The sequence below is a fragment of the Nannospalax galili genome, unplaced genomic scaffold (assembly GCF_000622305.1).
Source record: "Nannospalax galili isolate Female #2095 unplaced genomic scaffold, S.galili_v1.0 scaffold490, whole genome shotgun sequence".
Taxonomy (NCBI): Eukaryota; Metazoa; Chordata; class Mammalia; order Rodentia; family Spalacidae; genus Nannospalax; species Nannospalax galili.
This window is the reverse complement of record NW_008329666.1, coordinates 3904215-3930911: the sequence shown is the minus strand read 5'-3', so window position 1 is coordinate 3930911 and position 26697 is coordinate 3904215. Positions and strand designations below refer to the sequence as shown.

General features: G+C 38.7%; 1 pseudogene; it reads left to right on the top strand.

Annotated features, from left to right (window-relative positions):
- Positions 1-4986: 4986 nt before the first annotated feature.
- Positions 4987-26697, top strand: part of LOC103740505 — a 22805-nt pseudogene continuing 1094 nt past the window's right edge.

The following is a 26697-nucleotide window of genomic DNA, read 5'->3' as shown; positions in this document are numbered from 1 at the left end:
AGTAGACACACATACATACACATAAATAAAAAATAATAAACAAAATTTAAATAGTTTTTAAAAATAAAAAAAACAAGAAAATGAATAATCAATAAACTAATAAACAACTCAAAATGAATTAGAGATTTAAATGTAAAAACCTGAAACTGTGAAACTAGTAGAAGAAAAAAGGAGAAATGCTTTAAGACATTGGAATACACAAATGGCCTCTTCAGAGTGAACTTCAAAAGCACAAGAAGTAAAAGCCAAAAAAGATAAAAGGTTTCCGTATAGGACTAGAAACAACCACCAGAGTGAAGATACAACTGAACAAATGGGAGAAAACATTTAAAAATTATACATCTTAAAGGGAGTTGAGATCCACACTATACAAGCAACTCTAAAAACAATAGCATAAAATTAAATGATCCCCTTTACAAATGACTTTATTAGCCATTTCTCTAAAGAAGATATACAATGCCAACAGATATATTAAAAAATTCTAAGTATCATTAGTAATTACACAAATGCAAATAAAAATCACAATAGAGCTATGATCTTTTTAAATATTTTATTTATTATTTTTATTTTATGTGTATGCATGTACTGCCTGCATGTATGGAAGTGCACCCATATGGAAGTGCCCGTGGAGGACACTGCATGTATGGAAGTGCCCGCGGAGGACAGATGAGGCTGTCAGATCCCCTGGAACTGGAGTTATGGACAGTTGTTAGCTGCTGTGTGTGGGTGCTGGGATTTGAACCTGGGTCTTCTGCAAGAACAGTGAGTGTTCTTAACCGCTGAGCCATCTCTCCAGCCTCTAGAGCTATGATCTTATACGTGTAAGAATGACTAATCTAAAAAGGACTGGACCTAACAAGTGCTGGTGAAGATGTAGAGAAAAGAGAAACTTTGTTCATGCCCAGTGAGAATGTAAGTTGTACAGCCACTATGAAAAACACTAAGAACCATCCTCAAAAGGTTAAAAGTAGGGCCTGGAGAGATGGTTCAGTGGTTAAGAGCACTGGTCGCTCTTGCAGAGGAGCCGGGTTCAGTCCTAAAGCCCACATGACAGCCAACAACTCCAATTCCAAAGGAATCTGATGCCCTCTTCTGACCTCTATGGGCGCCTCACAACACAGGCGCACTTACACACATGCAGGCAATGCACTCATACATGTAAAATAAAAATAATAAATAATAAATATTTTTGAAGTTAAAAGTAGAACTGTACTATGTATGATCTAGCAATCTCACTTCTGGGTATACAAACAAAAATAAATTAAACCATCAAAGACAACTGAACCTGTGTGTTTATTATAGCAGTATTCATAAGAGCCAATAAATAGAAACAGTCTAAATGTCTATCATGTTACACATATACAGTGAAATAATATTCATCTACTAAAAATATGCAGGCAGAGACACATAAGAACCACATAATTTCACTCATACATGGAATGTGTTATAGTGGAGTTCATGGCAATTGAGATTAGATTTGTCATTACCAGAGGCTGAGGAGAATTAGAAGAAGGGAATAGGACAGAAAGGCTGATCAATGAATACTATGTTACAGTTAGATAGGTGAAAGAAGTTCTGATATACTATTAAAACGTAGAGTGAGAATATATAAGAATAATTTGCAATAAACTTCAAAATCTAGAAGAAATATTTTCACCCTACACAGATGACAAATATTTTGTTAGCTATATAGTTTAATGTAATTTAATAATGATAAAATATTCACAACAATCAAAGTATCAAATAACCCCCATAAATATACATAATTGTTATTTTATGTTTTGATCAAAATAAATTTAATTAAAATTATATGAACCTCAAAAGCATCATATCAAATGACAAAAGGAAGTCACTAATTACCATATACCTAGTTATGTTATTTGTATGAAGTATAAAAAAGAGACATACCCATACGCACAGAAGGTAAATAGACTGTGTAGGGTTGGACCAGGGAAGGCATGTGGACAGGAAGTGACTAATAATAGGTACAACGGTTGATTAAAGCATCTGAACATTAGATTTGGATGATTGTTGCATAAATATGAAATATACTAAAAGATTGAACTGTACACTATGTAGAGGAGAAACAATTATGTAAATTATGTTAACAAGTCAATTTAAAACTAGAATTTTTGGAATAGAGATAGAGCTCAGTCCCAGAGCACCCAGGTTCAGTTCCCAGAACCCACATGGTAGATAACAACTGTCAGTAACTCCAGTTCCAGGGAATCCAATGCCCTCTTCTTACCTCTGTGGGCTTTGCACAACATGAGTGCACTTACATACATGCAAGTAATATACACATACAGATATAAACAAACAAATGAATAAATAAAAGAAGGAAATGAAATTAAAGTATTCAAAATTTAAAACCCAAGGAATATTGAGCTGTATCAATATTCCAAAACTAGATTCAATATGGAAAAACTTAAAATTCTAGGAGAATCATAAAGCTGTCTACTGTGGATGAGAAATGTATACACAGCATGTTAAGCACAAAAAAATGAGAATCAAACCAGACTTCCAGTACTTACCAGAGATTCTAAAATAAAATTGGGCTATGTAGTCTAAGAGCTAGGGGGATTATTTAGAACCCAAAAATTTTGCATCAGGAAAAGCCGCATTCAAGAGAAATGAGAAATTTCAGAAATCGTTAGGCATATGAAAGCTTGGACAGTTTCAAGATTTATTTACCCTCCAGGAAAGCTAAGTCTGTAGCGGAAGATATGGAAGATTCCAGACATAGTTTGCCTCCACTCAAAGACTATTAAAAATTTGATTTTCTGGCTTCCTTTGCAACTAGAATTCAGTATATGACACAATTCCAGGCAGGACAGTGGGTCTCAAGAAAAAAAGTATGTCCCTTTTTAGTTTTTCCCATAATGCAGATACAGTGTCCACTGGCCAAAAGATCAAACTACATAAGAAGAGGAAGAGACGAGAAAAGAGAAGGAGCTACATGCTCCAGACGTGAGTTAACCGTTCTATTTCTAAATGCTTAATACAAGAGATAATACAATCCCTATGTGTTTGACCTGTAATCAGAATTACTTTTTCTCATTTGTAGCTAAATGCACTCCTGAACACAGCATTCTTGCAAATGAAAAGAAATTCATATAAAAAGGATGATTAAAAATACACATTATGGAAAAATATACACATTATGATAGCAATGGAAAATTCAGGCAACATGAAAGAAGTAGAATTAACCGGGACTGTCTAGAGGACTTGGTTGCGTGAACAGCAATGAGGCTTAGCCCCACCCCATTTGCCAGGCTGCAGCGGAAGGACTGCGTGTGGAGAATCTTCCTAGACAGCAAGTGTTTAGAGAGATTGCCCGAGCAGACCCTCAGGAGCATTATTTCTGCAGCTCATGAATGTCATAGAACAGGCTTTGGGGGCTGTCTTTTCCTGTTTTCATCATATTTCCATTGTTTTAAATGTACATGGTAATTGAGAAAGACATCTTTGAAAATATTTTATGATAAGTGTCCTTGAATTAATGAATTTCATATCATAGCTTTTGTTTGAAAAGGGCCTTTGAATCCCTTAAATCTTTCTTCTTTACATACTTCTGAAGTTCATTCCTGATTTTTAATGCATTTTTGCTGTAGAAAAGAAGTGAAAAGGTGCAATAGAAACCCGCAGACTTCTGGATGCATCATGGGCTCAACATATAAATATAAAACATAGGTGTCTGGAGAGATGGCTCAGCGGTTAAGAGCACTGACTGCTCTTGCAGAGGACCCGGGTTCAATTCCCACTGCTCTTGCAGAGGGCCTGGGTTTGGTTCCCAGCACCCACATGGTGGCTGATAACCTTCTGTAACTCTAGTTCTAAGAGGAATCTGACACGATGCCCTCTTCTGACCTCCATAGACATTGCACAACATGGGTGCACTTACATACATTCAGGCTATACATTCATACACATAAAATAAAATATTTTTTAAAAATATATAAAACATAGAAGTAAGAACAAAAAAGAAAAGCACCTGGACTTGTAAAGAGTAATCAACAGAAAGAAAATAGATAAGACTTGATAGAAGCAAGCATGCCATACAAAAGAAAAAAAGGAGCTGGAAAGACGGCTCAGCGGTTAAGAACTGGTTGTTCTTGCAGAAGACCTAGGTTCGAATCTCCAGTTCCAGGGGATCCAGCAGCCTTTCTGCACTTACCTACACACAGGCAATATACACATATACATAAAATAAAAAGAAAAAAAAAAGAAAAAAGTTGGCGTAAAGAGTCAGTGTCATCAGCATAAACCAAAAGAAAAGCCAATTTAAGAAAAATACTGAAAATAAAGGGTGATAAAAAATGGGTTAAAGATAAACATGATTTAGAGAACCATAAAACAGATTAAAGTCAGCTGGAAGAATTAAAATATATACTTGGGCTAAAATCTAAAATTTAAAATGATACTATTTTGAAGGGAAAAATAATGTTTGAAGGTTTGGGGGTCTGAATGAGACATGATCTTCATAGATTCAATCAAACACCTAAACATCTTTTTCCCAGTTGGTGGTGCTGTTTGGGGAGGTTTAGGAGGTATAGCCTTGCTAGAGGAAGTGTGTCACTGGGGGTGGGCTTTGAGAGTTCATAGCCTTGCCCCACTTCCAGATGACTCCCTCTGCTTCATGTTTGCAATTCAGCCTGTGATCTCTCAGCTTCTGCTCCTGCTGTCACACCTGCCACATGCTGCCATGATGGATTCATGACCCTCTGGAACTGTAAGCCCAAATCAGTTCTTCCTTCTGTAAATTGCCGTGGTCGTGGTATTTTATCTCCCCAACAGAAAAATCACTATACAGGGGGTGAGGAGCAAAAAGCTACAGAAAGATGTACACCCTGATGTTCAGGGCAGGTTTGGGTGTATTTCTAGTAATGGACTCTAATTTAAATTAAGGAATTATTGTCAATGTTAAACACAATACAGTTGTTTCTGAAACCTACATCTGACAGCCATTAGCAGCATTAATTCTATATGTACTGCCTTATTCGTGACTATGAAAAGGTAAAATTTCTTAAGCATGTTATTCCTTTTTATTTAGAGTATGTAAATTATATTATTTAACACACAAGCCTATAAAACACTAAAGAATTTAGATCAGGTTTGAAGAAAATATCCTTATTTTCAAGGATTCCTGAGACCACTATTTGAGTCAGTTTCTTGACTTTGTGGTCCAAGAGCAAAATTGAGCTTTGTGGTAATTAATTTCTCTTGATAGTTTTATACAGAAAAAGAAAGATCATAATGATGAAGACTAATATAAATGTTGACATTTAACAAAATGCTGTAAAAGAAACTTTTATTATACTGCAGTGGCTACTTACCAATTTATTTCTTAATAACCCAAAAGAATAAATGGACCTAGAAAAAGTCTCTAAATTATTCTTAGAGCATAGATTCCATGAGTGTATTTTGCTTTCAGAGATGATGAAATTGCCAAACCACTGCTCTTGGCTTCCCATGGATCACACAATTATACATGAATTCAAGCTTCTCAAATCCTTTATCTTTGGGTCAAAGGAAATCTAGTGGTCTCAAGAGATCATTGTTCATCAATGAGGTTAAAATACATTCAGAATATGAACTGTGCTTAGCTCAAACAAGGAGAGCAAAAATGTCACTACAGAACTTATTTTAAAACTGCTCTGAAATTTTTCCAAGATGCAACATTCAGTTTAAATGTACTTTTTTCACATTTACTGTGTAAATTTCATTGTCCTACTGTCTTTTATTTTGTGCTTATAAACGTAATCATGTCAGAATGATTCTTTAGATGTGTTGACCTACAAATATCTCTTGGTGTGTGATGCTAGTCATTAGCCACAATCATTAATGCTGTAGTAAATAGCTCATTTCTGGGGTTATTCTTTAAAGACATGCTGATGACTTGATCTGGAACCGGATACGCAATTAAAAACATTTGCAAGGATGTTTTATGAAGATGGCTTGATAAGAAATTCAGGTCAAGGGTGCTGAATTAGAAGAGGAGATCCTGTTTGCTGTAGCCAGCAACATTTGAAGACATTCCTTTCCCAACAGACCTTAAGCGATAAGAAGGAACAAAGAGTCTCTGTAAATATTGGTTACAATGATATTGCTTAACTGTGAAGCAGATCACTGCTGACCCAGAGCCCTCTATAATTTCCTTATTCAACTCTGGGCCTGTTACAGCTCTGTCAGGTTGTAAAATCAAAAGGTGTTCCTGCCAGTTTCTCTGAATTTAAGTTCTTATGCTCTTTTCAAATGATGAATAGTGTGCCTTTGTTTCTTTACAACCTACCCATTTTGTTTGTCTTTTTCTCTAATTACTTAAGAAGCTGCAATATAGGTTACAGAAAAATGCCTGTGGTCTGTGGTGGTGCTGGAAGTTTAAAAAACTCTCAGCCTTCTGCATGCTAAACATGCACTCTACCACAGAAATTTCCCAGCCTCTACCTCTGAAACTTTAGGAGTGGCATTTTACTATTATCCCAGTATTTTGTTATTATGCCATATTGAAGACAGACTCTGCATTCTAAAGTATTTCTTTGTTCTTTGATTTTGATTTTGTTTCATTTTGTTTGTGAGACAGGAACTCATTCTGTGGTCCAGAATGGCCTTGACGTTTCAACAATTGCCTGCCTCGCTTCCCAAGGAAAGGGATTACAGGTGTGAGCCATCACGCCCAGCTTTAAAAATATTTCTTTAAGGAAGCCAATGCAGTTGATGCAGAGTCATCTTTGGAGTGGGAGTCACATGTTACAGCATCACCCCAAATCTCCTTTTAAATAATGTATGTCGTTTTCATGTGTTTTGTTTCTGCAGGACGAGCTAAGGTTTGGAGAAACCTCTTCTTCCCATCCTGTGCTTGGTTTCAGATGTTTTAAAATCCATGCTGAGGATGAGCAAGTTATTCATGACACGGCTTCTAATGAAGCGGTAACGTGACTTGAATAATAAATATCTCAGTCCTTTAATAAGGCTCGTCTCCTGCTCGTCATAAAACCCTGCAGTTTTTCTATAATCCAGTGGAATTTTACCAAAGTCAAATTAAGACACATAAGAGCACATTCTTAAAGTGTGACTCCTAATCTGTAGGAAATGACTATAATTGATTTACAAAAAGCCAGCTGCACTGAGAAGGCAGTGCCTGGTGGCTGTGGCAGTTGCATGCAAGTAAACCTGTGCACCACATGCTATCCTGCAATTTTGTATTTGTCACCTTGTAAAATGCGAAGATGAAACACACAGTTAATGGAGAACTTTTAGCAAAAACTACCAGGGACTCATGTTGCTTGGGTAAACATTTACTTAAGCACATTCATAAAAACGTCAGGGACATTTTAAGATTCTATAATCTACAGAAGTTACTATGTGTAAAGGAGAGATTTTCCCCCCTTTTCCTTTGTATATTTTTCCTAGTCCCAACTTTATTTTTTAACACTCCAGCATATTCAGCATACTGTGTCTGAAAATGACAGAGTGTGCCTCTTTTTTGGGGTCTTGTTAATTACATGTGCCCTATTTCATTAGCCACAATTAATTATTAGTCACAGTGTTCTAGGCTATGGATTTAAATTGATTCAAATGAGGGGCCATTTTTTACGATTTCTCTCTAGTCAGTTTCAAACTCAACAAATGATATTTTTTACATGTGAAAATACTGAAAGTATAATAATCTGAATCTTTCACCGCCGTATCTGGTAACTGAATAAGTATTGGTATTAAAGGTGACCGAGACAGATGGCAGTAAGTCTGCTTTTTTTGACTTGACAGCTTTTGTCCACAGCATTCAGTGCTGCCACGGTTACAGCAGAGACCGCAGAACAATCAGGTGAACCTTCACAGACAGTGCCTAGGACACATGCCGACTTCCTGGTGTTAATAAGGAATGTTGGGTTCGCTTGTAAACACAGTCAGATAATCTGAGGATTTGTCACTTTGATTATTGGTTCTTAAGATCATTCATGGTTGAAATAATCTTGTTGCCTATGGACCTGCTAGACTGGAAGGTGAGGTGCTCTGTCCTGATCTTATTTGCTGTGGTAAAGTGGAAAAGGGGAGAATTAGGAACTCTGTAACTTTCCTGATCTCTACTCAACCATCCATGTGTTTTACCTTAAAAATAACTTGGCAGGTCAATGCTTATTACTGAGGCTGTTTATTAAGATGAATTAATATATAAATATTTTTGTTCATATGATTATTAATGGCCATATGCTTTTTAATTTCTTCTTCTACTGAGAGGAAATGTTGTCTGAATCTGAAGTTTAGGAGACTGGAGAAATTGCTCAGAGGTTAAGAGCACTTACTGCATAGCCATGAGGGTCTGAGCTCAGATCCCAAAACCTAGCTAATAGGAAAGGAATGGTTCACTTCCTTCTGTAATCCCAGTGCTGTGGGGGGCAGAGACAGATTACTGAGGCTTGAGGGCTGCCGGTAGGGACAAAAAAAAGCAAGCTCTGGTATAGGGAAAGAGCCTGCCTCAAAGGGATAAGGCAGAGTGGGTTAGAGAACAGCTGATGCCCTCTCCCCGCCTTTGTGAATGTACATGTGCACACATGCACATATACTGTAGCTCACTCCCTCTCTCTGTCTCTGTGTCTCTCTCTGTCTTTGTCTCTGTCTGAATCTCTTCCTCTCTGTAAAAAAAGACAGTTCAGGAATCTAATTTTTCTTTCGTAAAATAGCATATCTACATCTATGGGTATATGTGTGTGTGTGTGTGTGTGTGTGTGTGTGTGGAAAGGAGGAGAAGAGTGAAAGAGAATGAAAAAGAAAATGTAGGAATGTGTAGAATATTCCAAACTAGTCACAGAGAAGAAAGCAAAGTGCATGTTTATGTATGTGTGTGTGTGTGTGTGTGTGTGTGTGTGTGTGTGTATGTGTGTGTGTGTGTGTGTGTATGGGTATATGTGTGTGTGTGTGTGTGTGTGTGTGTGTGTGTGTGTGTGTATCCTTATATTCTTATTCTTAATCTAGCATAGATTTTGTTTATATGAGTCATTGTAAGAAGTCTTTGGGACAACTAATTGGAGAATGCCATGGTTTACTTACAAAGAATATCAAGATGTGACACATACCCGTATAATTCAGTCTCCATCTCCTTCTCAGCATGTTAGTCAACAGGCTGGCCTGAAATGACCAGTGAGTGTCTAGTAAACACTACTGGACAACATTTCAAAAAACACTTGGTTGAAACAACAACATATGACCCTGTACAACTATAATTTGCTAATCACAATTCTCTACTGTGACAGTTTATATCACCCTGTTCTGTCTTATTTACTTTGAATTGATACAGCAAAATATTACAGAGTAGATGCCTTACAAAAAAATGAAACCTGTTCATGAAGGTTGGAAGTCTGAGATCACAGTGCCAGTTTGGAGGCACTCCAGAGAAGGCCTTCTACCAGTCACTGTGTCCTCATGGGAAGAATAGCTCTCTAGGATCTCTTTGGTAAAAGCACTAATCTCATTTGTGAGCATCTCATTCTCATAATCTATGCCCAAAGACACCCTCCAATCACATTGGAGGCTAGGATAGGGACATAATGAATTTCAGAGAGACACAAACACCCAATCCATAGCTGAATACTCCTAGCCATCCAAGATATTTAAAATGCATTTTAGATCTCTCACTTTATTTCTTTGAAACATTCTGTCCATTCTAACTACCTATACCTAATAATGCATTTTCTTCCCCTCCCCCAGGGTTCAGAAATCAGCACAGACTAGGGGACCTGGATATTATAGGGACCAGTGATAGCTGACATTTGCAGTGTAATAATATCTGTCAGACAGGATAGCACCATTGCATACATGAGATCACAGGAGCTGTGGCTGCATGTATAAGACCTGCACAAGATCAAGCCAATTAAAATCCCAGCATGAATGGCTGAGGAGCTATGAGTGACTGATGCCTGCCGGGTGAGGGAGAGTCAGTTTTCTTCAGGGTGGTCCCAGAAAGGCTACCCATGCGCCAGTAGCTCATTCTACACCATGCACATATAGACAGAACTACATAGACTCAGTGGATTAAAAAAATAAAAAGAGCAGGTAAAGTTTGGAAAGAAAAGTGGTGGGGGAACATGGAGAAACTGGAGGAGAGGGGATGGGGTTGGATTATATCAAAACACATCACATGCATGTATGAAATTCTCAAAACCATGAAAAGAATGTCTTCCTGTACTACTTTCTGTTTTTACCTTACCACAGACTCTCATCTTTTCTTAGCTTAACTTTCCCCTTACCTTCCCATCTCCCAGTTTTCTTTCTTTCCTCCTAGTTTATCAGCCAACTGCCACAAAAGTGATTTTTCTAGGTATTGATTGTTTCATTCCCTTAAATCATTCTCAGTCTTTCCATGACCTTTCATGGACATCATCAATCACTTTCGTGTGTGTGTGTGTGTGTGTGTGTGTGTGATGTTTTTCATACTGAAATATTTGTAGACCGTTGACAGTTATGTACATATTCATATCTTAGCCTTGTCCATAATTTTTCAATGACCAAAAATGTCTTTTTTGTTAGATTTTAGTTTATGTGTATTTGTGTTCCTGCATAAGTTTATGTGCACCACATGCCTGCAGGTGTCTGTAGGGGTCAGAAAACATCAAATTCCCCTACACTGGAGTTGTAGGCAGTTGTGAACATCCTGATGTGGGTGCTGAAAACTGAACCCCAGTCTTTCTGCAAGAGCAGAAAGTTCTCTTAACAGCCACACCATCTACCACCCCCTGGTGTCTTCTGTGACCTTCAGTTGATCACATCCTCTTGTTCTGTCAACATTCATTTAACTTCCTCCGTATCAAGGAGCCTATCTCATCTCCTGACTTTGGTGTCCCTTCTCTATGGTACTGTTAATAGTCTCTTGTGTCTCTGTCATCACTCTAATTACTTGGTATCTTACTCATTTTTGCCTAAGTCACTAGACTGTGAGATTCTCTGATGAAAAAGGCAGAACACAAACTTCACTTTATCCAATGCACAGATCTCCTCTCCTGATGCAGATTTGGCACTTTGTAAGTCTTCATTAAACACAAGCTGACTACCCAGTGAGTTTATGCTTCCTGTGCTCCAGCATCAGCCTCTCCATTCTTTCCCTGAATCTTCTGGCTGAAAAGCACATGCCTGGTTCGTTTCTACCATCTTTGCATTTTCTATTTCTCTCCCCTTCTTTGCAGGTTTCATCAACAAGTAACTTACAGTAATATATCCACTAGATAAACTCATTCTCCTTTTTCTGTAAGTTCTGATGTTCATTTCTACTTCTCACTAAACTTTGGTTCACTAATTATAGTCACTTAAATTCTTGAAATATTAGGTTCAATCTGAAGATTGAATTCATCTCAAAGTCCCTCACATCTTTAAATATCCTGTCATACGTTAAACTGGTTTGATATATTATCTTCGGGGATAAAAGAACTGGTTTCTCTTAAAAGATTAAAAAAAAAAAAACCTAAAGCCTAACATTCATATCTTATTATATTCTTACCCACCTAGAATTGATATTCAATTCTATAGTAACTCTAGGGATAAAAGTGCTTTGGTAGGAGGCTGACCATTTAAAATCCCTTTTTATCCCCAGAGGCAATAGCAATTCTAAATGAAAGTATAGCAGACATGGAATTAACAGTTACAAATCTAATGTAAACATTTCAAAGGACAGAGTGCCACAGAAGGCTCACTTTATTGTCTCTAGTACTATTTTTTAAATTTTTATATTTGAAAAAAAAGATATTAAGAAATTACATTTACAAATCTGATAATTTTAAATTGTCTAAATTACAATTTCAAAATGTCACCCATTTTTCTTCTCACTCTGGAGTCAAGGGCTGTTTGATTGACCAGACTTACCAGGAAAAATTCATACACAGTACAGAAACACCAGGAACAAACAAATTTGAGCTCAACTGTCACCTAGGCAGTTTTTCCTTATAAAACTAAGTTTCATGACTGTCCCTTCAACTGAGATTATAATTAGAGATAAAGTTTCCCTTGAAATGTTGACGTAACATGCATTTTGCTTAAATGAATGCATATCCAAAGCCAAGTGCCAACATTAAGAACATTCATTTTGTTCTTTACATGAGGCCACACAAATACCTGAGAGTTGCAGCTAACATACACAAATTATTATCATTTCCAGAATTAAAAGTCGAGCTGCCTATGCAGCTTCCAGTGTTTACACTGACCTTAAAGTGGCAAATTTGATTTTCAAGTTTTGGCTTTTCTCATTAGCATAACAGAAAGTCTTTCATTTAGCCAAATAAAGAAAGACCAGTCCTGGTACCCTTATAATATAAATCAGAGCTGTTTCTCATTCTCTCTTTCTCCCTCTCTCCCTGATGTGTTCATGTGCAAATATATGCAATTATACAAAATGTTAGCAACATCAATAAAAATGATAATTTGAAGAAAGGATAAATTTTGCATAAATATCATTTATTTTTCTTTCTTTAAAAAAGTATTTATTTTATTTTTAATTATGTATGTGAGGGGTGGGCAGGTATGCAGTGCCTATGGAAGCAAAGACTTTGGATCTCCCTGGAGCTGGAGTTACAGGTGATTATGAGTTGCCTGATATGGGCACTGGGAATCAAGCTTCATCTATCCCAAGAGCACTGCGTGCTCTTAACTGCTGAGCATCAATCCAGCTCCTATATTTCTTTCCAAACTAATGTTACCTCTAAAACCTGTTGTCTGTTTGTGTCCACTCCTATTTGTCTAATTTCATGAAATCATCTAGAGTTTTTAACATTCAGGAAAAAATGCTGTATGAGAAAGTTTAAAATGTATAATATTGTGTAAAATGTAAATTTACTGGTATTATCTATGCCACTGTTTCTAGAGCCCTTCAGTATACATCACTGAAGCATCACCTGAGTTTTGTAACCTGAGAAAATGTTGAAGCAACGTGCATTTTGCTTAGATGAATGCATATCATTCATTATTTTCCAGTCATGGTTAGACAGTAATCTATACCATAAGCCTTAATCAAAAATATCTTAAGTCTCTTTGTAATTCTACCAAGATAAATGAAAAGCTAATGGTTTGTATGAGCGTAAGAAACTTGATACATCTTGCAGCCTCAAAAATCAATGTTTTTTCCAGAAGTCATATCCTATAGCAACTTGTAAAATAAGGTATTCAAAAAAATATATCTTGGGGTTTGAGATGGCTTACAGAGTAAGAACACTGGCTGCTCTTACAGAGGACCTGGGTTCAAGTCTCAGCACTCATATGGTGGCTAACAACTATCCAAACTCCAGTTCCAGGGGAATCCAATGCTCTCTTCTGACGTCCGATGGCACTGCAGGACATAGGTGCACTTAAGCATATGCAGGCAATACACTCATACACATAAAATACAAATAATAAAAATTAGTTTTTAAATTCAAAAATATATCTTAACCACCAAGCTATAATAGCATAAAGAATCAAAAGAAGCAATTAATAAAGAAAATAGTACAGTCTATTTCATTAGAAAATGTCCAGCTTTACAAAAGTAACTTAATAATTGCAATTTAAGCAAAAGATCCAAGTGTTGGAAAGTTTTTTTTTAATTAATTATTTATATTTTTATTTTACGTGTATGAGTGTTATTCTTGCATGTATATAAGCACACCCATTTCACATTTGCACATGGAGACTAGAAGAAGGCACCAGATCCCTTGGAAGTAGAGTTACAAATGGTTGTTAGTCACCATATGGGTGCTAGGATTTGAACTCAGGTCTTCTGCAAAAAAAGCCAGTGCTTTTAACTGCTGAGCCACCTTCCAGCCCCTGGTGTTGGAAAGTTTTTAAGTGAATCATAAGATCCTATATAGGATGGATCAAATTTAAAATGTTATTGTCCTTTTCACAGGGAAATTTGACAACGATTTAAATAAAATCATAAAAATGTGTGCTGCCCTTAGGTCAGAAGTTCAATTTATCAGAATTCAATGATGGTATATACACAAAAGAAACAATCCTGGAATCCAGCAGTAAAGACAACATTACAGGCATTGAAATAGCTTTACAGGAGAATTATATGGAACCATTGAAGCAGATGATGCCATTGAAAACATGATAGTTAAGAAAAAAGAAAAAGAAGGGTTAAATTTCTGTATAATTTGATCTCACCTTATAGGTAATACAATTTTGTAGCTAAAACCCACCCCAATTTGGATCTACCACAATTCCAGTTTGGACATCAGTAATTTCTGATTGCTTAAACTTGACATATTTTTAAATCTCAGAACTTCAATTTCTTCATCTATAAAATGGAATACTGCTATACTGTTGAGAGTCTCCAAAGATAAAATGAAATCACCCATGTCATTGATGTGATAACTACTTGATGAATGCTAATTGTTGTCAGAACATGTCATATGTGTCACAATTCATATTGTCTGCATGCATCATATGCATTTACTATTCATATTATACAAGAATAATTTCAAATTCAGTAGGTCAGTAGATTAGCGACTTTGGTCCTAACTGAACTCTGAAATCTCAGTGATTTAGTTATCACTTCTGTCAAGTCCCTGTGGGCTGCTCTGAGGAAAGAACCTGCCAAGCAGTGATGCAGATCCATTCATATCAGGAAGAAGTAACTTCCAAAACATGCCCCGTCAAGGACTCCATAGCTAGGGACGTGATCTGGAGGACATCTGGGGCTTTTCACTGCTTCCTCCCAGAAGTGACATGTGACCCTTCCACTCCTAAATCAATAGTTAGTCAAACAATTTATTTTACTTTTCCTACCTGCAAGAGGGCTGGAAAGGGGTGATGGGTGGTGGTAGGTCAGAGCACATGAGTGAATGATAAGAGTTAGGTGTCTTTCTATATAAAGTGATGACTAAAGGAAAAAGATACATTTTGCTCAAATTAAAAGTCTATCTCATCAGTTCACTTGACGTTTTTAACTTCTCTAACTCAAAGACAGTACAAGCTACAAACTCCTTTTCTACTGGCCCGTGGGCAGTCTTCCACAGCTGTTGTCATTAAAGAGAGCCCTGAGAGAGACTCTCCAGCAACAGCCTTTTGCTGACTTGTGATGTGACTCTAAAATACAAGTCAGTAAACCCCTGTAGGCTGCTTCCCTATTTGCAAAGCAGGTGGGTCAAATATGATGCTTTCTAAGGACCTATGGAACTGGAGGCATGTGACCTTCTGAATCACAGAGTTCCTGTCAGCCCTGAGCTCTAACATCAACTTGCTCGATCACACTCTTCCCCCATTGGCCACTTTGCTTTCATAAACCTAAATTAAATGTCATTTAATACTGATTTTTGTAGCATTCTCATGCAATTCTTTATAAAAATCAAGACATACACATTCATAGGATGAACTGTAGCTCCCTGTCAACTTAGCTATTTTCAACAAATCAAATCTCTGTGAATCACGGGTGACTGGAATAGGGTAAAATGTACACGTTTTAGTTCTGACGTAAGTTCATCTGTACTTAACCTAAAGCTAGATGAGATTATCTAAGTTAGCAAGGTTAAAACTTGGCTTTGAACCATCCTGGGTACTCACTAGAAACCTTAGGCACATTTGAACAGTACAGCTAAGTCAGGGAACCAAGCAGAACCAGAAGTTCTAGCGCTCTGCCTGAAAGGGAGAACTGGAAACCCCACTCAGCCCTTCTGGTGAAAGCTTGACTCCATTACCGAAATCCATCTTCTAAAGCTCAGAGTGAAGAAAAGTGCTTCATGGGAGTAACTGCAGTGACACTGGGAAACAATGTCAGCTACTTCCATTTATTTCATGTTTAAGCAAATGGATTCTTCATAAAAATGCTGTATTCTTTAATTGGAGAAAATTGGACCTTGTCATTAGTCTGTCCTAAGTTTAAATACTGACTTTTCTGCAGGGTGACTACATGATTTTAGATAAGAAGTTTAATTTCTAAAGCTCATTGTCTTTATCAGAGAATGAAGCAAAGGTAATGGTAAATCTACTTCACAAGGAATAGATTCCAGACATTTCAGATAAACTTAAAAGAGATCTCAAGTGAACACACAGCTTTGGGTCCTCCAAGGAGCTCTGTCCCCTCCTCATCACTGTTGGTGGTGTCGTGCCTCTGGCCTGGGCACCCACAGGATGGGACAGCTGAGAACGGGACAATGTTGATGGTGGTTGCTGGTTACTCCTGCTCTGAGAATGAGTGAATAAGTTTTCCATGCTTTCCTCCTGGGAGTCCCTAACTAGGTCAGTGCTATCATGCCACGAGTTCTTCTTGAGAGAGGTCGGGGCCACTACAGGGGACAAAAGGCAAGTGAGATCCCAGGTACTAACTCGCTACTCACTTAAAGTGCCATGTGTGCTTTCTTCTGCCTTCATCCTCATACTCTGCCTAGTTTTATCATAAAAATACCAGATCAGGCCACAAGGCCAACGGATTTCAATTAATTGCCCCTTCCTCTAGATTCACTTATTGTTACTTCAAACCATCATTAATATTGGAGGTCACCCAGCTGAGTTCATTATTAGCTTCTCATTAACTTGACAACAGCCCTGATGTGCAGGCTCGGGTAATGGCTGTCTAGGTTACTTCATAGAAACCCAACACCAACTTTACCAAAAGCACTAACTCCTTTATTATGTCCTATGTATCTGATGGATGACTGTACTTGGCATCTTTGTTTTCATATCTTCCTGTTTTAACTCTGAGTCAGACACTACTCAGCTCTGAACGTAGACTGGTTAATCATCAGAGAAACTGTAGTGCAAATCTATAATACAGAGATAATTCTGCATTTTACCTCCTGGGGCAGATGTGTGCTTCTTCTATTCTGTACATGTGTCTCCTCGCCAACCCAAAGCACCAGTAGCTCCCAGAAGGTCCCAGATAAGCCATGAAGCTGGGATAGTCACATGAGATGGTGAAATCTGAGACAGGAGAGGTTAAACAACTCCTGCCACCAACATTGAAACTTCCTGGACAAGGCTGATGATTCCACCAACAAGCAAGAATACAGCATTTCCTAAAGTTAGTTACCACCCATCAGTCCACCAAGCACAAGGCATAAGAAGGAAAACGATTTTGTAAACTTTGCCACTATTAATAGAAAACCTCCACAAAAATCAAATAAAAGCCCGCTATCCCCTCTCATGAGAGGAAGAGTTTGATCACACCACTGACTGGAGTTAACTCTCTCTTGTTAAAGGAGATTTAACTATCCTGTTTTCTTGTATAGTCTGGAGCTTGGTTTCATTTGTATTCTTCCCATATCACAAGACACCTCTCCATTAGATATCCCTTCATATCCATATCTTATGTGAAGCTGAAGCCTGACCCTACTATCTATAACCCTTTAGTGTATCTGAATGCTTGTTAGAGGGGAGATAGAGGAATGGCCAGAGAGTTTATCACATTCTCCTCACTACCCTTCAGGATCTGTGATGACACAGAAACTCCCAGAAGCCACACAAAGATGGCAGTTGTAAGAAGGACTGCAGTACATATACCTTGTCTGTGTGGGGACACTTTCAGGAAACGATGTTCTCCTGCTATTCCAGAATGCCAACAAAACACCAAGCGAGGAGTCATTTTTCACTCCTCTACTTCTCAGCCCTAAAGCCCCTGATCCTTGGCATCGATGTGCAGTTCTCTCTCACTCTGCGTCCTCAAATGTGGTGTGTCTCAGTCTGCAGAGTACAGTGGGAGGGGAGGAATTCAAGGCCATATTACCAGTCAGGGGTTTGTGGAAAAAAGGAAATATCAACAGCTTGGGCTGTTTCTGTTATGCTGTCTTCATTGATCTGACTCTTCAAGTAAGACTGTTAAAAGCACACAGCACTAAGAAGGCGTTAAAAAATGCAATGCTTCTTATATTTCTCTTTTGCAGAAGAGGTTCACCAGTTCCTAAACTAGATGAGTATTAAGAAGGAAAGGCTTTAGGAAAGAGGAGAATACAGTATAGGAAAGGGAAAAAAACCCACAAGTATATTTAAGACCCTCATAAGTATTAGTTGGTAATATTTTACCTACTTTGGAAAGGAAAGAGTAGAGATCTTTAAATCAATATAGAAAATCCCACACTCTTCATTTATAATTACTACCCCTTGCTTAGAATGAATGAGAGAAAGGTTCCACTACTTCTTCTTGTATTCAGGGTCAATGAAAGTAGAAATAAAAACAAAATGTTGACTTTAAAGGGTAATGATGGTGGGCTGGAGTGATGGCTCAGTGTTAGCTTTCCCAGAGGACCCTAGTTCAGTCTGTAATTCTAACTCCAGAGTGTCCAACAGCTTCTTCTGGCTTCTGTGGACATCTGTACATGTTGTATACCACCCCACATATACATAATAAAAATAAAAATCTTTACTAAATAAAAGGTAATCTTGGACCACTCGATGCCAGCCTCCCAGGATTAATTCTCATCTCTTTTCCCATGAGTCTGAGATCCACAATTATTGAAGCTGTCAGTTTTCAGATGGAGATGTTTTCAGCAAGTAGCTCCTTCAGAGGAAAGCTCCCAAGGAAGGGTACCAGACTACAGGCTACTTCTAATCAATACTCTGCCCCTCCATGGGAATTACATAATAATAGGAATGAGTATTGATATTTAAGATGTAGCAGAAAAAGAATACTGCTTGGACTAGAAAGCAAAATTTCCAGATCTAGTCTTTCTAAACAAATTGTTAATTCCCTTATAATTTAGGCTCTTCCTTTGAAAAAATATTCTGCCTACAAATGTCATGTGTTATTCTGATGATGACGTGGCATAATTTAGGTGAAATTAGGTTGAAATGACAAAGCACTGAATGTGTATTTGCCTCACTGTCAACATCATTAACACCTGGACTCTGGAACTCTCAGGACCTGATCTTGAGACTATTCCCAATGAAACATTCTACAACTGAGCGCCTTTGCTCCAACCTCCACCTCACGTAGCTTAAGCTGCTATTTTCCTTGCTTAAAAATCAGTTACTCATAAGAGGCCAAACTAGGGTTGAGCTGCTTTCTTTTTGGACAATGCAACTCATCTCTTGTGTTATCCTTGACATCCTTCTTCCTAACTTGTCACGTGGAACTCCAGAACCCAGGAGTCCACATAAGGTCACACAGGAAAGAGACTATGAGTGCTGGTTGTAGACTTAGAAGCCAGAGATGGAGCGCATTGCCGTTCTCTGCCTGAGCCTACTGTTACCTCCAGGTTCCTTCAGAAGACTAGACAAGTTTTATCATTTTTGGTTTGATTTTTTTATCTTCCTTCTTCTTTCAACTTTCATTTTTATTTTTTATTTTCATTTATTTTACATTCATTTATTTTGAATTAATTTGTGTGCCATAATTTTTTTTTTCTTCTTCAGTTTCTTCTGGGATTTTCTTTTCTTAAAGCCTTTGGGACCATTTGTTCCTTCCCAGTGTGGATCATCTACATGTGATAGTAAAAGCTCATGTGTGTTTTAATCTAACCATGAGCTCTGTATGTATGATGGCATGTCTTGGGTGCTATGGTCACCTGGAATTCCATGTGAGCTATCATGGAAAGTCTTGTGTTGGCTGTCATAGAATTTATAGTGTATGACCAGGGATATCCTATATTTCTCTTCAAGACTTCCCCGCCTGCTGATCTGTGAGCTCAGCGTAGAAAGTCTCTTCTTCACAGAGGGCACCAAAATGTGGAATTTCTAAACCAAATTATGGCGATGTTTAAAAAAGAGGAAGCCTAACTCAGCATTTGTAAGACCAAGAATGGACCCAAACTTCTCACCACTGATTACTTCAGATGTCTATCCAAACTGTGCTTCCCAGAAACGGCCTTGCTCATTCAGTATTGAAATGTTATCTCCAGCCTGAAATGGTACCATGGAAGTTAAGACCCACCCTTATCTTAGCAGAGAATCTTGTCCTTTGATCCCTAAGCCTAGAATATCACACACATAGCCACAGATTTTTCACGGTTTGTAGTGGGCAAAACATGCTGTTTTTGGCACTTTGATATGTAAAGCATGCAAACATACATTTATTCACTATCATGAGTGGAGGGAAAGGAGGGGTCCTGAAGGATTAAGGTCAACCAACCAGGTTACAAGAAAGGCACATAACTCATTGAAGTTCTTATATGATAAACAGTAACTTTGGGGTTGCAAGGTTAGGTAAAAAATCTTTAGCCCAGATTGTGCCCATATTGTGTATTCCTACACTGCATGTCCTCAATGACCAGAGAATTTACAACTAAACCCTTAAGTTAAGCACTGTAATCCATTTTTAGGCATGGGCAGAAATGTTTGGCACTCTTTTAGAACCATCAACCTTGTATGCAGCCCCAGTGTTTGACCTAGTCATGCCCACTAGATGTTACTGTTGTAACTCTGTAGTGGTCTACATTGCTTTTTAAAGGTGAAATCTTTTAGATCCTTGGTGGCCTTTTGGATATGCATACCCTTGGCAACATGGGCATTTGTTTCATGAATGTTCTTAATGTGAACATGAACATTTGTAAGATTTTGTTGGATTTCTTGGGTCAAGATAGTAACAAACTGTTTCCAAAGGTCACTTTAGGCAATTTACAAGAAAAAAGGGGTTGCTTTCTTTCTTCCACTCATGCTTTGTAGCATTCTGAAACGGATGCAGCACGATTTTGCTCTGTGAGATATGTTAAAGCAAGCACACAAGCACACATTTGGTTCTCCCACAAGTAGGCAGAAAAGGATGTTCTCTCTATCAGCTTTGGGATCACTGAACCATGTCTCACTCTGGCTTCCTTCCTCTTCGCCTTTTTTCCTCTGATGGACTATCCCATTCTTTTTTCTTACCATCAAGACTGTCTTTCTACAACAGCACTGGGTATGAAATATGAAAGTGGACTCCAGGCTGTTGATTCAACATCTTTTCTACCCCTAGGGAAAACTCTTACCATACCTATTAGCAACCTCACCTTTCATTGTCTTTGAGCCTTACCTCCTCATCTGAGCCACATTCTCTTCGGATCATAACCTCTCACCAAAATTGACCCTTTCATGAACTCCACCAATTTATTTGACATCCAATGTTTCATGTCAGGGAATCTGCCAAGTTCTAACCAGAGGAAGACCTAGAAAACGACTTCTGTCATAATTTCTACCAAAGCCCAAGGAAGGGGTCTAGAGGTTGATTTTAAGGAGAAGACAATAAATAAACTCTGCAAGAACCTCAGGATTCCTCATATGGTTACTGGAGAAGGGACAAGGACACATCAGCCAGGGTAGGGATCTTTGAGCATGTAGCCTGCTTAGGGCGCTGCCCATTCTACACTGTGCCATCTGGGCTGGGTGGGGGGTCCATATCTATTCAACTCTCATGAATTTGGCACACTAACATTGCATCAGTAAAATCCTAAGAATATTTCTCTGGATAGTCCTTTTTTATTCAGATTGTCAACAATTTCTAGATGCCCATAATATGAAGTTTGGGGTTTACCAGAGGTTAGTAAGCTACTGTTGTAGCTCTTGAATTGAAAACACTGTTTAAGATGAGCAAAGCCTCTTCCTTATTCTATCTTTATTTACACAGCTACTCATGTTTCAACGGTTGGCATCATAGCTGAGAGTGTGACGTTCTTTGGAGTAAATCCTCATGCCGCCTAGAAACAAGAAATTGTATTAGGGTTCTCCAGATAAAAGGAGATGACAGAGTAAATGTTTATATTTTTATATTTATTATAAGGAAATGACTCAAGCAATTTTGGAGATTAACAAGTCATAAAGCCAGCAGTCAGCAAGCTGAAGACTGAAGACAGCCAATGGTGTAGATTCCACTCAAATCTTTGAATTGAAAGCCAAGAAACCAGAGAGTGTATTTGCAGTCTAACATCTGACTAGCTCAAAACCCACAAACATCTGATGCCTCAATTGAGGTCTGAAAGCAAGAATGAAAACAATGTCCTTCTTTGAAGGTATTCAGAGAGAATGCCTCTTTAATTCAGGGAAGGTAATATGGTTTGAATATGAAATGCCTCCACAGGCTCATGTCTCTAAAGCTTCAAAGGTGAAGCCTTGGTCCGCAGTTGGTGGTGTTATTTGGGGACGTGTAAGGAAAAGTCTGATTAATGAAGAAGAGTCACCATCTTTGTTTTTTGTTCAATTTACTCCTTCACTTGACTAGATGAAGCCATAACTCATTTAGCAAAATCTATTGATTTACTCAGTTATCAACTTAATGGTGAAGTAATCTAAAAATACCTTAATAGAAACACCAAGAATATTTGCCAAATATCAGGTAGTTTATGATCCATAGGGTTCAATTGACTCATAAAATTAACCTTCATGGAGGTGATCACAGAAAATACACTTTTTGGCTCATATATCTCTTTCCCTGAACTCTCACTTCTAAGTGAAGGAATCTAGTTTGCCATGAGATGATCCCTGCACAGTTTCTTCGGGATGTCAAAATGAATCACAACAACATTGGCAACTTAAAATAACAGAAATTTATTCTCTATAGTTCTGAAGAACAGAAATCTGAAAGCAAAGCATCAGGAGATTTGGTCCCTTTGGGCTCTGAGGGAGATTCTATCCTACTCATGTAGCTTTTAGCTTCGTAGGTACAGGTGATCTATGCCATTGCTTAGCTTGCTGCAGATGCACCACTGTAATCTCAATTTCCATCTTCATATTGCTTGCCTCTCTGTGTCTCTCTCCTGCTCATGATAACGTTGTCTTGGGTTTGGGGCCACTCTAAATCCCAGGCAAACTCATCTTGTGATCCTAACACTTCTAATTAGATAAACTTCACAGTATCTGGCCGTGAAAACTTGGATGTATCATCTTAGGAGCCAATATTAAAATGACTACAGTCACTGGATGATGTCTCTTACAGGTTGGCAAATGTCCTTCAGACTGTGGATGATAACTGGCAGGAAAAGAATCTATCACTAATTCAGGATAGAGAAGAATCTAGGAGCCTTTTGACAGGAGAGGACCTAAGAGGAGCCATAAGATTTGGGTTTCCCACCTTAAGAAGAGTCTTTGCTTAGGGGAAAAAAACAGCAGCGACTATGGGGAATAAGAGGTCCCTGTTCCTACTATAGTTTCCACTGGGTACTAAATGTATAACAGTATGAATCTTTTTCTTGGGCATCATTGAAAGAGCCACATGACAAGCCAAAAAAGTGGCAAATGCTGTGCAGAGTCCAGATGTGCTAGAAATCCGAGCTGATCTGTGGATAACAGGTGTATGAAAACTCTGAAGAACAAGCCAACAACTAAATGGATCTTAATGAGGGGAGTAAATTTACAAGGTAGCTAAGCAACTAACTACACAAGGAAGTACCAAGCAGTGCTAACAGGCTTAGAAAGCAGAACAGATATCAAATATACAAACTCTTGTGATTAGGAGACTTTCTTTCACTGAATCAGATGAAGAGGGTGATGCCCCACCCTAAACAAATAGGCCTTGAGTGGGGGCATACCATACATCAAGTCAAAAGTGAAAAAAATACAGTGAGATTCCACCTATGTTTGGCACAACTGAAAATTTATGAACATGGCTTCCATGCTGCACTACTTTGTACCCCCTCCTTTTCAAATATTGGAAAACCTAGTTTTAGGGGATACAAAGTTGTGTGGCCCCTGGAAACAAGTTATTTGTGGCTATTGCTAAGTTGGATCATGCTATATACAGAAAGATCGGAGAACAAGGTTCATGCTGCTTATGGAACTGTCATAGGATGGAGTTTATCATGAAATAAATTGAATTCAATTTATTTCTATGAATTCCCTGTTAGGTGTGCATATTGGGAAAGGGAAGCTTTTCCCCCAGGGATTGTACAGGAGGACTATACATGACATCATTGCAGCAGATCACACTCTCCTCAATGTTGCAATGTTCACGGCACAGTCTCAGACAGCTTCTAGGGGTCAGTAACACAAAAAGTAAAAGCTTTGAGGGTTCAGTAAGTGGGAAAGGAGGGGAGCCCCTGAAGAGGGTGAAGAATGACTCTGATGATAAGAATGAAAATGTCTCCATCGTTCCTAATGACTAGACACACACCACCTGATAGGTTCTACCTAACTGTGTCTTCCAGGAGCACAGTTCAGCACACTCGTGCAGTAAGAACGTGTTCTGCTAGGATGTTTTATGGCTGGCACATCCTTTAGTGAATAAGTGATCTTGCAGCCCACCGTCTAATTATTATTTGTGACAACACACAACATGTTCTTGGTAAGGCTAAGTAGAGTTATGAAAGACCTTCAGGGATACCCACAATTCATGTGCTATACAGGCTTCCTGCAACTTGTGACAAAGGTACAATCTCTCTGGGCTTACATGGAACCTGCTTTGAATTCCTTAAAGTCATCACATGGGCAAAAGCTCCAGGTGAACACTCAGGCATGGATTTCTTCTGAGCTAATGCCAGTCAAGCACCAAGTGGAACAACTTCTTGAACAAAAGAACCACGGGCAGTGATTTTCCAAAAAGCACGCACCAGTGGCTTGGGAATCCCCTGTAAAAACTGCAAGGAAAGCAATCATAAGAGCTTTGCATACATAGATAAGAAGAGAGGTAAGTGATCACATAGCTCATCCCAACTCCCCTCCAGTCTTCAGCCTGAGATATCTGCCAGAGTCTAAAGAGGCAATGTTTATCACCTAGAGAAAGGTTTAAGCTTATGTAGCAAGCAGACCAGACATATTCATATCTGTTCTTCAATATGTATTTGGTAATAGTACACATTCATCTCATTTGAGTTCCTCAGAGTCCAGAGTGCTAACCATTACACAATGGAACCCAGTACTCATTTGATTTCCTCAAATTGATGTTTGAAGAGCTGAGTATCCCACTATGGGGAAAATGTGGGCCTTAGAGGTCTGTCTCCCAATTGGCTAGGTCATCCAATGGGCAGGGCCTGATGCGGAGTGTGGACTACGAAGGGACTGCTGGGAGCTGGGAGTAGTGCAGATGGTATGGGGAATGCTCAGCCAGCCCAGCAGCTCAAAGACAGAATGGGCTGACTCTTGTGGACCTAGGGCGAGATCACTGGCATGAGCGAATGCTAGCAGGGACTATGGTAGTCCTGGCGTGGTCTGATATGGTGGGCTCTGAGCTGCAGAAGAAGCATGGGGCTAGGCACTGGGTTCTCATTCCTTTGTAAGTCCCACAGGAGACCCAGAGGGAACTCAGGCCACAAAAAGGTCTTAGAGGAGGCGACTCTCATACCAGTTAGCTTACGTTTTTTACTCATGGCTCTGGAGTAGTTATCCAGAGATAAGTGATGTCTTAGACATGATAAATGACTGCTGACATCAGGTAAGAAGCTATGTACCTTCCTCCAAGATGTGTGCTTATCTCAAGACAACATGGAATGAAGTACTCAGACAGGTTATACAGGCTATATCCTGCTAATTGCCCTGTCCAAAATGAATCATGGAACATTACTACTGAAGCCTCATGCTGCCAGCTGGGTTTTTAGCTCTATTTCCCCTTGCCCTTCCCTAACTCTTGCCTATCTAGGAAACTAAAAGTATCCTTAAGAATGGGAAAGTTCATTAGCCGAAGTGGGATAATTTAGACACTTTTTCAGAAAAAGTTCTAATATTCTGTTACCACACTCAAAGTTTAGCTGTTAAGAGCTAGGCCTACTTCAGGTGCCTACTTACGTTGTTTAAAATTGTATTCTATGAAGAGCCACAAAAAGAGATCACAGACAGAGAGGTGCTTTCTCCTAATTATGCTCCACCAAGCCCTGCACCTCATATAGGATACTGGGGAAAACAAAGTGCTTGGCTGGGCTGGCACCTTGATGTGGGGTGGGCATGGTATTAATAATGCAGCTGTTAGTGCCAAAAACTTCTTTCAGGAGGAAGCTTATGTTGAAGTGGCTCTGATTCTAGGAGGAAGCCCTGAGGAGGGGGTTAAGATGGAGAATTGCATCTCAAATCTACCATTTTAGCGAAGGTAACCTGACTAGAAGGGGAACTTTACCTCCTGAGACCTCTTGTCTAAGAATTCCATTAGCTTTGGAATCTAGAATTTGTATGACACTATTATCTGGCTGCTGTTTCAAAATCAGTTCATTATCTGAACTCAGTATCTACTACTTCTGGGCTAGGACTCCTACTCTTAACTTCTGCCAACCCATTTTGTGCTCCATGACGTGACTTGGTTTCTATCTATCTTCTCCAAGGACATGGTGGTAGCTGTATGACTCACAGTTGTCATGAGCAACCAGGGCTTAGCATCTAACTGGTACTTAAGACCCATTTAAAGGAATGAAATATTCAAACTTTCCTCCAAATTTTCCCAGCCTTCTTTAGACAATGGATTTTTATTATTTTAGTATATATTTATGTACTTATTTATTTTGTGCATGTGTGTACATGATGTGTGTGTGTTCATGTGTGAGAGTGCATTCATGTGCCGTGGAGCATGTTGAAGGTCAGAGGACAACCTCTGATGTAGATGTGCACATTCTACCTTGTGAAGGCAGGGTCTCTTGCTGTTTTCCCTATGTAGTCCAGGTTAGCTGGCCAGCAAGCTTCTAGGTAATTCTTGTGACTGCGACTTCATTTCACTGCAGGGTGCTTGGACTACAAATACATGCCAGGTAATCAGGCATCAGGCTTGTACCACAGGTGCTTTTGCCAGCTGAGCCATCTCTCTGGCTCAACAACTAAATTTTTACATTACAAATCCTAAATGTAGTTTTCCAATGTGAAGTGTATGACCTTGTTAAAACTATGAAAAAGTTATCTAAAGCAGCACTGTTCACATGAACATATATA